The sequence below is a fragment of the Oncorhynchus keta genome, unplaced genomic scaffold, assembly GCF_023373465.1.
Source record: "Oncorhynchus keta strain PuntledgeMale-10-30-2019 unplaced genomic scaffold, Oket_V2 Un_contig_1599_pilon_pilon, whole genome shotgun sequence".
Classification (NCBI taxonomy): Eukaryota; Metazoa; Chordata; class Actinopteri; order Salmoniformes; family Salmonidae; genus Oncorhynchus; species Oncorhynchus keta.
The window spans coordinates 763,186-780,619 of record NW_026279648.1 but is presented as its reverse complement, the minus strand read 5'-3'; the positions used below and the strand labels follow the sequence as shown (position 1 = coordinate 780,619).

The 17,434-nt window shown below is 41.5% G+C and overlaps 3 long non-coding RNA genes across 9 annotated transcripts; all 3 read right to left on the bottom strand.

Moving 5' to 3' along the window:
* Nucleotides 1–542: 542 nt before the first annotated feature.
* LOC127919204 (uncharacterized) lies at nt 543–4,996 on the bottom strand. 5 transcript variants are annotated; one of them, XR_008102167.1, is made up of 6 exons: nt 4,866–4,996; nt 4,503–4,610; nt 3,580–3,728; nt 2,839–2,985; nt 2,387–2,445; nt 596–653 (listed from the first exon to the last, which is right to left on the bottom strand). It is a non-coding gene; the product is annotated as an uncharacterized LOC127919204 (long non-coding RNA). The 5 variants fall into 5 exon arrangements; XR_008102168.1 differs by lacking the exon at nt 2,387–2,445 and adding an exon at nt 2,274–2,332; XR_008102169.1 differs by lacking the exon at nt 2,387–2,445 and adding an exon at nt 1,906–1,964.
* LOC127919203 (uncharacterized) lies at nt 708–1,418 on the bottom strand. Of its 2 annotated transcripts, none has more exons than XR_008102165.1 (3): nt 1,305–1,418; nt 1,058–1,216; nt 708–847 (listed from the first exon to the last, which is right to left on the bottom strand). It is a non-coding gene; the product is annotated as an uncharacterized LOC127919203 (long non-coding RNA). The 2 variants fall into 2 exon arrangements; XR_008102164.1 differs by having other exon boundaries at nt 728–877.
* Nucleotides 4,997–6,007: 1,011 nt separating the features above from the next.
* Nucleotides 6,008–15,886, bottom strand: LOC118375924 (uncharacterized). 2 transcript variants are annotated; one of them, XR_004823929.2, is made up of 5 exons: nt 15,726–15,886; nt 15,180–15,253; nt 14,880–14,987; nt 13,892–14,780; nt 6,008–13,722 (listed from the first exon to the last, which is right to left on the bottom strand). It is a non-coding gene; the product is annotated as an uncharacterized LOC118375924 (long non-coding RNA). The 2 variants fall into 2 exon arrangements; XR_004823928.2 differs by lacking the exon at nt 15,726–15,886 and adding an exon at nt 15,532–15,699.
* Nucleotides 15,887–17,434: the final 1,548 nt, after the last annotated feature.

Below are 17,434 nucleotides of genomic sequence, written 5' to 3'. Positions count from 1 at the left end.
ATAAACTTACTACCACACCCCCCTGTTCTGATAAACTTACTACCACACCCCCCTGTTCTGATAAACTTACTACCACACCCCCCTGTTCTGATAAACTTACTACCACACCCCCTGTTCTGATAAACTTACTACCACACCCCCTGTTCTGATGAACTTACTACCACACCCCTGTTCTGATAAACCTACTACCACACCCCCTGTTCTGATAAACTTACTACCACACCCCTGTTCTGATAAACTTACTACCACACCCCTGTTCTGATAAACTTACTACCACACCCCTGTTCTAATAAACTTACTACCACACCCCCCTGTTCTGATAAACTTACTACCACACCCCTGTTCTGATAAACTTACTACCACACCCCTGTTCTGATAAACTTACTACCACACCCCTGTTCTAATAAACTTACTACCACACCCCCTGTTCTAATAAACTTACTACCACACCCCCTGTTCTGATAAACTTACTACCACACCCCTGTTCTAATAAACTTACTACCACATCCACTGTTCTGATAAACTTACTACCACACCCCTGTTCTAATAAACTTACTACCACACCCCCTGTTCTGATAAACTTACTACCACACCCCCTGTTCTGATAAACTTACTACCACACCCCCTGTTCTGATAAACTTACTACCACACCCCTGTTCTAATAAACTTACTACCACACCCCCCTGTTCTGATAAACTTACTACCCCACCCCCTGTTCTGATAAACTTACTACCACACCCCCTGTTCTAATAAACTTACTACCACACCCCCCTGTTCTGATAAACTTACTACCACACCCCCTGTTCTAATAAACTTACTACCACACCCCCCTGTTCTGATAAACTTACTACCACACCCCCCTGTTCTGATAAACTTACTACCACACCCCCTGTTCTGATAAACTTACTACCACACCCCCTGTTCTGATAAACTTACTACCACACCCCCTGTTCTAATAAACTTACTACCACACCCCCCTGTTCTGATAAACTTACTACCACACCCCCTGTTCTAATAAACTTACTACCACACCCCCCTGTTCTGATAAACTTACTACCTACCACACCCCCTGTTCTAATAAACTTACTACCACACCCCCCTGTTCTGATAAACTTACTACCACACCCCCTGTTCTGATAAACTTACTACCACACCCCCTGTTCTGATAAACTTACTACCACACCCCCTGTTCTAATAAACTTACTACCACACCCCCCTGTTCTAATAAACTTACTACCACACCCCCTGTTCTGATAAACTTACTACCACACCCCCTGTTCTAATAAACTTACTACCACACCCACTGTTCTGATAAACTTACTACCACACCCCCTGTTCTAATAAACTTACTACCACACCCCCCTGTTCTGATAAACTTACTACCACACCCCCCTGTTCTGATAAACTTACTACCACACCCCCCTGTTCTGATAAACTTACTACCACACCCCCTGTTCTAATAAACTTACTACCACACCCCCCTGTTCTGATAAACTTACTACCACACCCCCTGTTCTGATAAACTTACTACCACACCCCCTGTTCTAATAAACTTACTACCACACCCCCCTGTTCTGATAAACTTACTACCACACCCCTGTTCTAATAAACTTACTACCACACCCCTGTTCTGATAAACTTACTACCACACCCCTGTTCTAATAAACTTACTACCACACCCCTGTTCTGATAAACTTACTACCACACCCCTGTTCTGATAAACTTACTACCACACCCCTGTTCTGATAAACTTACTACCACACCCCTGTTCTAATAAACTTACTACCACACCCCTGTTCTAATAAACTTACTACCACACCCCCTGTTCTGATAAACTTACTACCACACCCCTGTTCTAATAAACTTACTACCACACCCACTGTTCTGATAAACTTACTACCACACCCCTGTTCTAATAAACTTACTACCACACCCCCTGTTCTGATAAACTTACTACCACACCCCTGTTCTGATAAACTTACTACCACACCCCTGTTCTGATAAACTTACTACCACACCCCTGTTCTAATAAACTTACTACCACACCCCCTGTTCTGATAAACTTACTACCACACCCCCTGTTCTGATAAACTTACCACCACACCCCTGTTCTAATAAACTTACTACCACACCCCCTGTTCTGATAAACTTACTACCACACCCCTGTTCTGATAAACTTACTACCACACCCCTGTTCTAATAAACTTACTACCACACCCCTGTTCTGATAAACTTACTACCACACCCCTGTTCTAATAAACTTACTACCACACCCCTGTTCTAATAAACTTACTACCACACCCCCTGTTCTGATAAACTTACTACCACACCCCTGTTCTGATAAACTTACTACCACACCCCTGTTCTAATAAACTTACTACCACACCCCTGTTCTAATAAACTTACTACCACACCCCCTGTTCTGATAAACTTACTACCACACCCCTGTTCTGATAAACTTACTACCACACCCCTGTTCTGATAAACTTACTACCACACCCCCTGTTCTAATAAACTTACTACCACACCCCCTGTTCTAATAAACTTACTACCACACCCCTGTTCTAATAAACTTACCCACACCCCTGTTCTAATAAACTTACTACCACACCACACCCCTGTTCTAATAAACTTACTACCACACCCCTGTTCTAATAAACTTACTACCACACCCCTGTTCTGATAAACTTACTACCACACCCCTGTTCTAATAAACTTACTACCACACCCCCTGTTCTGATACTACCACACCCCCTGTTCTAATAAACTTACTACCACACCCCCTGTTCTAATAAACTTACTACCACACCCCCTGTTCTAATAAACTTACTACCACACCCCTGTTCTAATAAACTTACTACCACACCCCCTGTTCTAATAAACTTACTACCACACCCCCCTGTTCTAATAAACTTACTACCACACCCCCTGTTCTAATAAACTTACTACCACACCCCCCTGTTCTAATAAACTTACTACCACCCCCTGTTCTAATAAACTTACTACCACACCCCTGTTCTAATAAACTTACTACCACACCCCCTGTTCTAATAAACTTACTACCACACCCCTGTTCTGTTCTAATAAAACTTACTACCACACCCCTGTTCTAATAAACTTACTACCACACCCCCTGTTCTAATAAACTTACTACCACACCCCCTGTTCTAATAAACTTACTACCACACCCCTGTTCTAATAAACCACACCCCTGTTCTAATAAACTTACACCACCCCCTGTTCTAATAAACTTACTACCACACCCCTGTTCTAATAAACTTACTACCACACCCCTGTTCTAATAAACTTACTACCACACCCCTGTTCTAATAAACTTACTACCACACCCCCTGTTCTAATAAACTTACTACCACACCCCTGTTCTAATAAACTTACTACCACACCCCTGTTCTAATAAACTTTCTACTACCACACCCCTGTTCTAATAAACTTACTACCACACCCCCTGTTCTAATAAACTTACTACCACACCCCTGTTCTAATAAACTTACTACCACACCCCCTGTTCTAATAAACTTACTACCACCCCCCCCTGTTCTAATAAACTTACTACCACACCCCCTGTTCTAATAAACTTACTACCACACCCCCCTGTTCTAATAAACTTACTACCACACCCCCTGTTCTAATAAACTTACTACCACACCCCCCTGTTCTAATAAACTTACTACCACACCCCCTGTTCTAATAAACTTACTACCACACCCCTGTTCTAATAAACTTACACCCCCCCCTGTTCTAATAAACTTACTACCACACCCCTGTTCTAATAAACTTACTACCACACCCCTGTTCTAATAAACTTACTACCACACCCCTGTTCTAATAAACTTACTACCACACCCCTGTTCTAATAAACTTACTACCACACCCCTGTTCTAATAAACTTACTACCACACCCCCACTGTTCTAATAAACTTACTACCACACCCCTGTTCTAATAAACTTACTACCACACCCCCTGTTCTAATAAACTTACTACCCCCCCTGTTCTAATAAACTTACTACCACACCCCCTGTTCTAATAAACTTACTACCACACCCCTGTTCTAATAAACTTACTACCACACCCCCTGTTCTAATAAACTTACTACCACACCCCTGTTCTAATAAACTTACTACCACACCCCTGTTCTAATAAACTTACTACCACACCCCTGTTCTAATAAACTTACTACCACACCCCTGTTCTAATAAACTGTTCTACTTACTACCACACCCCCTGTTCTAATAAACTTACTACCACACCCCCTGTTCTAATAAACTTACTACCACACCCCCTGTTCTAATAAACTTACTACCACACCCCCTGTTCTAATAAACTTACTACCACACCCCTGTTCTAATAAACTTACTACCACACCCCTGTTCTAATAAACTTACTACCACACCCCTGTTCTAATAAACTTACTACCACACCCCCTGTTCTAATAAACTTACTACCACACCCCCCTGTTCTAATAAACTACTTACTACCACACCCCTGTTCTAATAAACTTACTACCACACCCCCTGTTCTAATAAACTTACTACCACACCCCCCTGTTCTGATAAACTTACTACCACACCCCCCTGTTCTAATAAACTTACTACCACACCCCCCTGTTCTAATAAACTTACTACCACACCCCTGTTCTAATAAACTTACTACCACACCCCTGTTCTAATAAACTTACTACCACACCCCCCTGTTCTAATAAACTTACTACCACACCCCTGTTCTAATAAACTTACTACCACACCCCTGTTCTAATAAACTTACTACCACACCCCTGTTCTAATAAACTTACTACCACACCCCCTGTTCTAATAAACTTACTACCACACCCCCTGTTCTAATAAACTTACCACCACCCCCTGTTCTAATAAACTTACTACCACACCCCCTGTTCTAATAAACTTACTACCACACCCCCTGTTCTAATAAACTTACTACCACACCCCCCTGTTCTAATAAACTTACTACCACACCCCCTGTTCTAATAAACTTACTACCACACCCCTGTTCTAATAAACTTACTACCACACCCCTGTTCTAATAAACTTACTACCACACCCCCCTGTTCTAATAAACTTACTACCACACCCCCCTGTTCTAATAAACTTACTACCACACCCCCCTGTTCTAATAAACTTACTACCACACCCCCCTGTTCTAATAAACTTACTACCACACCCCCCTGTTCTAATAAACTTACTACCACACCCCCCTGTTCTAATAAACTTACTACCACACCCCCTGTTCTTATTTCTCCTATTTCTTGATTTGTTGTTTGGATTGTTTTCGTGATTGTGTATTTGGATTGTATTTGCGAGACGTTCTACTGCACTGTTGGAGCTAGTAACACAATCTTTTCCATGCACCTGCCATAACACCTGCAAATCTGTGTACGTGACCAATAAACTTTGATTTGATGATGATTTTGAAGTCAGGTAAAGTTAAAATGGTTATTCTTTCAACATGCTTCACTGGTTTAAACCCAGTAAGCAACATGTGTTCTTGTTAGTCAGCATTAGTACATTCTTTGTCAGGTTTGAGAAAATATTGCTTTTGTTATTTTTGTGCCTTTGCTCTACAAGGAGCTAAAAGGACTCAAGTATTTTTTGTTAAGTTAGAATCTTTAAGAAAATAAATCTTCTACATTGGGACTAAACTATGTAGCCCAGTCTCTCAATTCAGCCTATGGCAATCCTTCATCACAATGCTTTATTTAATCTCAACAGACTGACATGACCACTGCTACTCCTGTCTCTAGTTTCAACCCTTTGTTAATCATGATGGGCGGCCCATGACAGAATCAGCAAACATGGAATCGTATCCTCAGTTTGTTTGGTAATGTCTTTTACAGTAGTAGTACAGCGAATAATTATTTTTGCAGGGTGATATTGTCAGTTTGTTGTCACATTTAGATCTTTCTCCTGTATAGAGTGAGAGAAATGATAACTCCCACCCTGTGCAGCATTGTGTAAAGTTTCAGATGCATGGAAAGATGACTGGGAATATAGCCAAATACAAACAGTGTTGTTATTCCCCCCGCAAGGCAATCAAACAATTGAACAGTATAAACAGTATAAAGACAAAGTGGAGTCGCAATTCCATGGCTCAGACACAAGACCTATGTGGCAGGGACTACAGGAAATCACAGACTACAAAAAGAAAACCAGCCACGTCATGAACACCAACATCTTGCTTCCAGACAAAATAAACACGTTCTTTGCCCGCTTTGAGGATAATACAGTGCCACCGACGTGGCCTGCCACCAAGGACTGCGCCCCCCCCCCCCTCCTTCATTGTGGCTAATGTGAATAAGACACTTAAACGTGTTAACCCTTGCAAGGCTGCCGGCCCAGACCACAGTGGTTCCTTATGGGGGGTGATTCATGCCAGAATTAAGCTTTGTGAAGCTACTGATACCTCTCACCAAGTCACCTAACGTCTTCCTAGTGTCATAAATTAATGGCATGAATTAACATGGACTGTCAATGGAGACAAGTTTGTTTCTAAGGCATCAAACTGCCGACGCGTTCACGTCATGTGACACATACACATCATGTAGACGTAGTGTTCACGTGATGTTCACATCGCGTAACATGTCACTGACACGCCACATGTCAGTTTGTGTTTAAGTACCATGAAAGTCTTAAAAACGCCTACATGTGTTACATTGTTACGTGTTAGTTTAAGTGTCTGTGTAGTTCATCAAATTCATTTGTCGATTTAGCTAAAATAGGCCTATTACCTCAATACAAAAATTATTAGGCTAGTTGATATCGCAGCCACCATTACTGTGTAGATATGCCTATTTCTTGCATCAACAGAAAATCAAGGGCTTCTTGGTCGCCTAGTGGTTAGAGCATTGGACCAGTAGCTGAAAGATTGATAAATCAAATCCCAAAGCTGGTTCTCTGGGCGACTGAATACTTGTATTTCGATTAAGGCAGCCTCCCGCAATGCTCTGATTCAGAGGGGTTGGGTTAAATGCACATTTCAATTGTGGAGAGAGTCTAGGTCTCTAGGGGCGAATTCAAAACAACTCAGAAGTCAGCAATCTCTTACTTCTGACTTCAGCGCGTTCAAGACAACCTGGAACTCTGAAAAAAAACGAGGTCAGACTGGGATTTTGATTTTGTTTTGACCTGAAAATCATTGATGTCATTTGACCTCGTTTCCCCCCCACTTCCCAGTTTACCGGATTAACAGACACAGACACAACCATGCAACCTTCATCTATACATTTATGTGGAGATGTTTTATGGTTAAAAGCAGGGTTCGAATTGAGGCGTGTCCTGTCTGTACTATCATTAAATTGAAGACTTAGTTTTTATCAAAGATTCTCTGTAATTAGTATTACGCGATTAAACTGATTAATCATGTAACTGTAATTAACTAGGAAGTCGGGGCACCAAGGAAAATATTCAGATTACAACGTTATAATTTCCCAATATAACTTTTCAGATATTTTATATCTGATCACTTGGTCTTCGAATTAATGAATTATTTATTTGACCTCATGTTAGTCTCATTCCAAACTTCGTAAATTGTTGGTTATCTGCACGAACCCAGTCTTCACTATGAGTCATCCATACATCAATTGTCTTAAATCATTTATTTACAAACTAAGTGTTTGTGGGTGGTCCCACCTGTGGACGTCGGGCCCTCATGGAGTCTGTTTCTGACCGTTTGAGCAGACACATGCACATTTGTGGCTTGCTGGAGGTCATTTTGCAGGGCTCTGGCAGTGCTCCTCCTTGCACAGAGGCGGATGTCGCGGTCCTGCTGCTGGGTTGTTGCCCTCCTACGGCCTCCTCCACGTCTCTTGATGTACTGGCCTGTCTCCTGGTAGCGCCTCCATGCTCTGGACACTACACTGACAGACACAGCAAACCTTCTTGCCACAGCTCGCATTGATGTGCCATCCTGGATGAGCTGCACTACCTGAGCCACATGTGTGGGTTGTAGACTCCGTCTCATGCTACCACTAGAGTGAAAGCACCGCCAGCATTCAAAAGTGACCAAAACATCATCCAGGAAGCATAGGAACTGAGAAGTGGTCTGTGGTCCCCACCTGCAGAACCACTCCTTTATTGGGGGTGTCTTGCTAATTTCCTATAATTTCCACCTGTTGTCTATTCCATTTGCACAACAGCATGTGAAATTTATTGTCAATCAGTGTTGCTTCCTAAGTGGACAGTTTAATTTCACAGAAGTGTGATTAACTTGGAGTTACATTGTGTTGTTTAAGTGTTCCCTTTATTTTTTTGAGTAGTGTATATATTTACGCTCAGTGTGTCGTCTTGATCGCTGCTGAAAAGTTAGTTTCTGTTGGAGAGTTTCCGCCCTCTCTCTCTCTCTCTCTGCCGTGGTTAGGATAGATTGTTCAGAGTGACATTCATTAATTTCGTTATAGAATGGATGTTTCGGCGGTTGTCATTCTTCGCGTTCAATGATACCGAATTCCTTGCTGCAGACTAGTAATTAATATCAAAGACTTGTTCTTATTCTGTCAGTATCGATAGTCGAAGAGTTTAACTACGTGGTATGGTTAAAAGATTCAGAAATGGTCTGCAACCTTTGTCCTCTCGTAATGGAGAAAAACATGGTCTGTTGAGAATTTCTCAAAGTTGGGGTTTTATTCAGGAGTTGCAGAAAAGGGCCTGTCCCAGGATGCCTGACCCTAACTGGGCTCATGGGCGGTCCTCTGATTTAGTTAAACTCAAAAGGGAATTGGAGTTTCCTTCATTAAACAGTCCAAAATCACATTGCACAATTGTACAAACAGTATCATCCTCACTCATTCATCTTATACAACAATTAGATGTAAACCTCATATCTGAGGCTATTATATAAACAGCGTTATGGTAATGTGGCCGCACCGTATCCCATCAGTTTTACCAAGTTGTAACAAACGGACCAGTTCGTAGCTGGATTCTTCACTGATCTTTTATACCTTCTCCAGAACATAAATGTTGTTCGGACCTCAAGTTCTGTGAGGTGGAAGAAATTCCTTTGTTCTCTATGACACTTCACTCTGTCTCTATACTGTGGCCATGAGGCAGGGTCTTCCTTGGGAATTTACGACCTCTCTGACCACAGCAGCCTACTTGAAGGAGACAGGGAGAGGGGGATGGGGCTTGCTGTACCCAAGAAGGGCAACGTCATGACTGGGGGTATGTGAGGATATAGGCCTTGTTATAGAGACGTGCAAAAAGCAAATGCTACCATTTGTTTGCTTAGGTTTAGGAAAAACAACGGTCCATATTATATAAAGCGAACTAGGCTATAACAATGATTAACTCCACAATTATTTCACCATAGACTACTAGCTTATCGAAGGTCTTGCGCAGCCTAAACATCACAGGAAAATGTGGTTGGTTTATTAAATGCTTTGCAATTTAGAGCTATGCCTAACGCAAAATCCCAAAAAGTTAGAATCGGTGTGGGCCTATGCATCGACCAAACAGTTTAACAAATAATTACATATATTATTCAGGAGAATCCCATTGAATCAGGCTATTCATTTCAGTGCAATTGCGTTCTTACTCATATTCTTAGACTAAACAGAACCGAAAACACCCCAGCCTGTTTTGATCACAGATCATGATGAAGCCTGAACATTTAAGCTGTCTGTCATTGATTTAGCCCACAATTGCCTATAGATTTGATACACGTGAAGACTTATATTTAATATGGAATTGACAAACAAAAGCCTGAATAGGATCCCGATTTTCCCCCACATAATATTTATTACCAATTAGGCTAAATGTATTCCTAATAATTTGCATAGGCTAACCATTGCGATTAATGTTATTTACCATCTTCTGCTTTTTATGAATAAACAGGCATCAGTGTAAACATATCATTTCCATGACCCACACACACATTAATGTTACTTACCTTACAGATCACAAAGTGAGCTAATTTCCACTCCATTCATATGGAAATACATTTGATTCATACACTGGCTTGTCTGGCTGTCATGTTTTCATTTTAAACAGGCATTCCCTTATCTACACTGAAATAATTTTAGTCCTCAATTTGACTGCCTCGCCTGGTTCACCAACGACTTTGCAGACAGAGTTCAGTGTGTCAAATCGGAGGGCATGTTGTCCGGACCTCTGGCAGTCTCTATGGGGGTATGCAGACGACACCATTCTGTATACTTCTGGCCCTTCCTTGGACACTGTGCTAACTAATCTCCAAACGAGCTTCAATGCCATACAACACTCTTTCCGTTGGCTCCAACTGATCTTAAACACTACCAAATGCATGCTTTTCAACCGTTCGCTGCCCGCACCTGCCCGCCCGACTAGCATCACCAACCTGGACGGTTCTGACCTATAATTTGTGGACAACTACAAATACCTAGGTGTCTGGCTAGACTGTAAACTCTCCTTCCAGACTCATATTAAACATCTCCAATCCAAAATCAAATCTAGAATCAACTTTCTATTTTACACCAAAGCCTCCTTCACTCACGCCGCCAAACTTACCCTAGTAAAACTGACTATCCTACCGATCCTCGACTTCGGCTATGTCATCTACTAAATAGCCTCCAATACTCTACTCAGCAAACTGGATGCAGTCTATCACAGTGCCATACCAAATCACCTTATTCCACCCACCACTGCAACCTGTATGCTCTCGTCGACTGGCCCTCGCTACATATTCGTCGCCAGACCCACTGGCTCCAGATCATCTATAAGTCTATGCTAGGTAATGCTCCACCTTATCTCAGCTCACTGGTCACGATAACAACACCCACCCGTAGCACATGTTCCAGCAGGTACAGTGGGGAGAACAAGTATTTGATACACTGCAGATTTTGCAGGTTTTCCCTACTTACAAAGCATGTAGAGGTCTGTAACATAGGTACACTTCAACTGTGAGAGACGGAATCTAAAACAAAAATCCAGAAAATCACATTGTATGATTTTTAAGTAATTAATTTGTATTTTATTGCATAACATAAGTATTTGATCACCTACCAACCAGTAAGAATTCCGTCTCTCACAGACCTGTTAGTTTTTCATTAAGAAGCCCTCAGTTTGGGGCTCCATGCAAGATCTCACCTTGTGGGGCATCAATGATCATGAGGAAGGTGAGGGATCAGCCCAGAACTACACGACAAGACCTGGTCAATGACCTGAAGAGAGCTGGGACCACAGTCTCAAGGAAAACCATTAGTAACACACTACGCCGTCATGGATTAAAATCCTGCAGCGCACGCAAGGTCCCCCTGCTTAAGCCAGCGCATGTCCAGGCCTGTCTGAAGTTTGTCAATGACCATCTGGATGATCCAGAGGAATGGGAGAAGGTCATGTGGTCTGATGAGACAAAAATAGAGCTTTTTGGTCTAAACTCCACTCGCTGTGTTTGGAGGAAGAAGGATGAGTACAACCCCAAGAACACCATCCCAACCGTGAAGCATGGAGGTGGAAACATCATTCTTTGGGGATGCTTTTCTGCAAAGGGGACAGGACGACTGCACCATATTGAGGGGAGGATGGATGGGGCCATGTATCGCAAGATCTTGGCCAACAACCTCCTTCCCTCGGTAAGAGCATTGAAGATGGGTCGTGGCTGGGTCTTCCAGCATGACAACGACCCAAAACACACAGACAGGGCAACTAAGGAGTGGCTCCGTAAGAAGCATCTCAAGGTCCTGGAGTGGCCTAGCCAGTCTCCAGACCTGAACCCAATAGAAAATCTTTGTAGGGAGCTGAAAGTACGTATTGCCCAGCGACAGCCTCGAAACCTGAAGGATCTAGAGAAGGTCTGTATGGAGGAGTGGGCCAAAATCCCTGCTGCAGTGTGTGCAAACCTGGTCAAGAACTACAGGAAACGTATGATCTCTGTAATTGCAAACAAAGGTTTCTGTACCAAATATTAAGTTCTGCTTTCTGATGTATCAAATACTTTTGTCATGCAATAAAATGCAAATGAATTACTTAAAAATCATACAATGTGATTTTCATTTTAGATTTCGTCTCTCACAGTTGAAGTGTACCTATGATACAAATTACAGACCTCTACATGCTTTGTAAGTAGGAAAACCTGCAAAATCGGCAGTGTATCAAATACTGGTCATCCCCAAAGCCAGCACCTCATTTGGCAGCCTTTCCTTCCAGCTCTCTGCTGCCAGTGACTGGAACGAATTGCAAAAATTGCTGAAGTTGGAGACTTTTATTTCCCTCACCAACTTTAAACATCTGCTGTCTGAGCAGCTGTGCATAATCCATCTGTAAATAGCCCACCCAATCTACCTACCTCATCCCCATACGTTTTTTAATGTACTTTTCTGCTCTTTTGCACACCAGTATCTCTACTTGCACATCATCATCTGCTCATTTATCACTCCAGTGTCCATCTGCTAAATTGTAATTATTCACTCCTATGGCCTATTTATTGCCTACCTCCTCATGCCTTTTGCACACACTGTATATAGACTTTTTCCCCCTACTGTGTCATTGACTTGTTTATTCCATGTGTAACTCTGTGTTGTTGTCTGAGTCACACTGCTTGTCACGACTTCCGCCGAAGTCGGCTCCTCTCCTTGTTCGGGCGGCGTTCGGCATCACCGGCTTTCTAGCCATCGCCGCTCCATTATTCATATATCCATTTGTCTTGTATTGTTTCCATACACAACTAGTTTTCATTTCTCCAATCTACTTGTATTTAACCTTCTGTTTCCCATCATGTTTTGTGTGTAATTGTTTCATGTTATTGTGGTGTTTTTTTTACGCGCTTTACTTTTGTTATGTTCCGTGTTTTGAGCGCGTTTGATTTATGTAGTGCTCTCATTTTTGGAACTAAAATAAAAGTGAGCCTGTTTACATCACTCTACTCTCCTGCACATGACTTTGCCTCTATACACCCGATGACAGAATTACACACCAAAACATGATGGAAAACAGAGGGTTAAATACAATGGAACAAGACAAGACAAATGGATATATGAAAAATGGAGCGGCGATGGCTAGAAAGCCGGTGACGTCGATCGCGGAACGAACAAGGAGAGGAGCAGACCTTTTGCTTTATCTTGGCCAGGTCGCAGTTGTAAATGAGAACCTGTTCTCAACTAGCCTACCTAGTTAAATAAAGTTGAAAAAAAATGTATGATTTAAAAAACATTATAGCTCATTAGTACACCCTTGTGGTTGAGTATATATCTATTGTATGTCTTATGATACAAATACCATCAAGGGATACGTTAGAATTTACAATAACGAACACCTTATGAAACAGCTGTGAAAACCAATCTAGAAATATTTTAGACTTAAATACATAACCATTTATATATTTTTGGTACAATTTTGGTCAATTTACTTTCAGATTTTTAGTACACTCACATGGCATTCATAGACTAAAATAAAGAATTCTGGTGTGTGGAATAGCGAGGAGGTGGGTATTGTGTGGATGGGAGGTTCTGCCTGTCACTTGTTTTTCAACAGGCAGTGGAATCGAAGAGGGAAACTGCAAAGTCCAGGAATTGCTCCTGTGTTTGCAGTGATAATGTTTTTAGCTAATCTGTGCAGCTCACATTATGTACCCAGTATGATAGTGTTCTTGCTCTTTCTTAGCAGATAATGACAACATGACATTAACATTCGCGGATGTAATGAAAAGTTGTAGGGTGGTTGGTAATGGAGGACATCAGGTGGATCCATATCTGGGTGTTAGGACCCCAGAACCCCTCGGTCCTGGAGAACAGGAGCAGAGTAAAGGGAACAGGGTAGGAGACAGACATACACAAGCAAACACAGGTTAAATGATTATCAGCTATGTAAAAATACAGTTATTGAATGATTTAATTTAAATGTTTGATTAGACATGTAATAATGTTAATGGCAGACAGAAAATAAAGGATACCTGTCTAATTTTTTATGTCAGTGGGGCTGGTAAAGGATGGTCCCTGGAAAATATAAAGATGAATTGTGAGAGAAACTCCAGGGTGGTGTCATGACAACTGGAGGCATACACCTTAACAGTACCAACCTGGAAGTGGCGGTTACTTAATGTGACCCAGTGGTTAGCCTTGAGATTGACTATTTGGAGAAACCCTGGGCCAGTGTTGGTACTGCTGACAGCATGGTAATTCAGCCACCACAAGGCTGCAAATGTAAATAGTTTTCATCTGAGATTTTTATATTTCACTTTAACGGATGTTGACCCCAGCTAGGAGCAAAAGAGTGTAACCGTCCCTCTCCTCGCCCCTACCTAGGCTCGAACCAAGGGGAACAACTACCTCAAGGTCTCAAGAGCAAGCAATGTCACCGATTGAAACGCTATTAGCGCGCACCACTGCTAACTAGCAATTTCACATCGGTTACACTCACCCCCCTTTTGCTCAGCAACCAGTGATCCGGGTCAACAGCATCAATGTAACAGTTTAACTTTGGTCCGTCCCCTTGCTCCTACCCGGGCTCGAACCAGGGACCCTCTGCACACATAGACAACTGACACCCACGAAGCATCATTACCCATTGCTCCACAAAAGCCACGGCCCTTGCTGAGCAAGGGGAACCATTACTTCAAGGTCTCAGAGCGAGTGACGTCACCGATTGAAACGCTATTAGCGTGCACCACCGCTAACTAGCTAGCCATTTCACATCGGTTACAAGAGCAGCAAGCTTTCCTGGGTTTCGCCTTCCTTTCATCCTTCTTCCATGTCATTCACCCTGATGTTGAAACACTTGGTCCCCTTGATTCTTCTCAGGTGGCTCTCCTTCTCATGCGCCCTGTCCATGTTCAGTCTCACCTTGATTGATAGAAATAAATGCAATTATATTTCATATTATCACATATTATATCTCTTGGAAGGCCATAAAATAAATGAACAGTGGACAATAATTTTTACCTGGTCAAAAACCTCCACATCCTTCTCAGTCTGTGCCTGAAGGGGATCTTCGAAGGCGTTCTGATCTGGTTCGACTACTTACACCACATCAGGTGGAGTATTAGTGACCTCAAAGTACAATATTCAAAAACAGCAAAAGAAAAACAAAGTACATTTAAAAAATGTATACTACAGTATATGCAATAATGTTATATACAATTGCATTGTTTACGTCAGTTAACTGCTGTGGCTCCCCTCCATACAGCAGATGATTTAGTGAATACTCTGGAGGCATGGACACTGCTGTGTTGTGATAATTACCTTCAGATTGTCCTTCCACCATTCCTGGTACCGGTCAAGGGACTTGCCCATGGCAGTCCCGTTGGTCCATTCATCTACACATTCACATTATATATATAACTCACTGTCCTTTCAGCGTCAATTTCGAACCCCCCCTCCCCTCTAAATTACTGGATGTCTATGCGAAACAATACTACAACTATTACATTTAACTGACATTGACTAAAAGTAACTAGGCTCGAGCTAATTACTATGGCGCTTAGCCAAGCTACATTTGGTTAGCATCAAGCTAGCGAACTGTTAAAACGCTATTTTCGTACAAATATTAACACTAACACATTGTATCGTGTCATCACATATTTACATATATTACCTAAAGTAAACTGAGCCTTTGTTCATAGAAAATAAAATGTTATCCATAACGTTGAAAAAAAAAGTAAAGAACGTTTGGACGCCATGTTAATCCCTTCTCGTTCATGTGTTTAAACCATTAGCAACCTAGCCTAACTCCTTTAATTGACTTACAATGGGGGAATACCAACCAATTTTTCACTCAGTTAAAATTACCTTCAAACACCACCAAACGCATGGACTATGTAAATAACCAAGTTACCTCAATATTTTGAGTCATATTGCATTTTTGCACATTACATACTTGAAATAATAGAGTAAAATGATGAGACTGAGAAACGTTCGTTTTCAGAACTAGTCATTTTCCATAATGAAGAAGAAATGTTAAATATCTCCCCAACTCACTTATTGACGTCACAGCTCCCCTAGCGGCAGAAATGATATACATACATTACAAACAAATACCTGGGAGGCAAAATAAACAAAATAAAAAAACAAAAATATGACCATACATATGTGTGTCACATACACATGGCATATGCTTGAGTACCACCTTGACATTTCTGATCTGCTTGACTCTATAAATGAACACTAGAACATTAGTAGCCAGAATTAGCTAGTTCAAATCTAACTTTGTCACATGCGCAGAATACAAGTGTAGACCTTACCGTGAAATGCTTACTTACAAGCCCTTAACCAACAATGTAGACCTTACCGTGAAATGCTTACTTACAAGCCCTTAACCAACAGTGTAGACCTTACCGTGAAATGCTTACTTACAAGCCCTTAACCAACAATGTAGACCTTACCGTGAAATGCTTACTTACAAGCCCTTAACCAACAATGTAGACCTTACCGTGAAATGCTTACTTACAAGCCCTTAACCAACAGTGTAGACCTTACCGTGAAATGCTTACTTACAAGCCCTTAACCAACAGAACAGTTCAAGAAGAGTTTAAGAGAATATTTATTAAATAATGTAAAAAATGAAATAAAAAATAATAAAAAGTATCACAATAACATAATAATAACGAGGCTATATACAGGGGGAAACGGTACTGAGTCAGTGTGCGGGGGGTACAGGTTGAGGTAATTTGTAGGTGTGAAGTGACAATGCATAGATAATAAATAGCGAGTAGCAGCATTGTACAAAACAAATGGAGGGGAGTCATGATGTGCAAGTTAGACATCTTTTGTTCGCATGTTTTTAAAATATTTTATTGAACCTTAATTTAACTAGGCAAGTTAGTTAAGAACAAATTCTTATTTTTCAATGACGACCTACCCAGGCCAAACTCTAACCCGGATGACGCTTGGCCAATTGTGCGCTGCCCTATGGGACTCCCAATCACAGCTGGTTGTGATACAGCCTGAAAACGTAGAATTGTATCCTTTTTGGCAATGTCTCTTACAGTAGTAATACAACAGAGAATTATTTTTGCAGGCTATATTGTTAGTTTGTTGTCACATTTAGATGTTTCTGCTGTATAGAACGAGAGAAATGGTAACTCCCACCCTGTGCAGGGTTTCAGATGAATGTCACAGAGGGTAGAGTCAAAATCTAGGCCCCAGTGAGAATTGAATTGAACTCACGACCCCTGGTTTACAAGACCAATAATTGGAACGCTATAAAGAACACACCCATCATAGAGTTAAAAAAAGAGACACACCTAAGTAACCAAACATGCAGGTTTCCCAGTCTGGCTCCTACAGTAAAAGCAGATTCCTTGTCATAATTTGTTATACATTTAATGACAAACTCTCCCAGGTCTATGTGACCCACAGGCAGGTCTGGTCTAGTGGTCAACATTCTTCAGAATTCTCCTTTAATAGTCTCCTCTCCTCCTTTCCTTGTCTCCTCTCCTTCATGACCATCTATTTAGTTATTTTTAGGGGTAGTTCAGCTTTAATACTGCAGATAGATT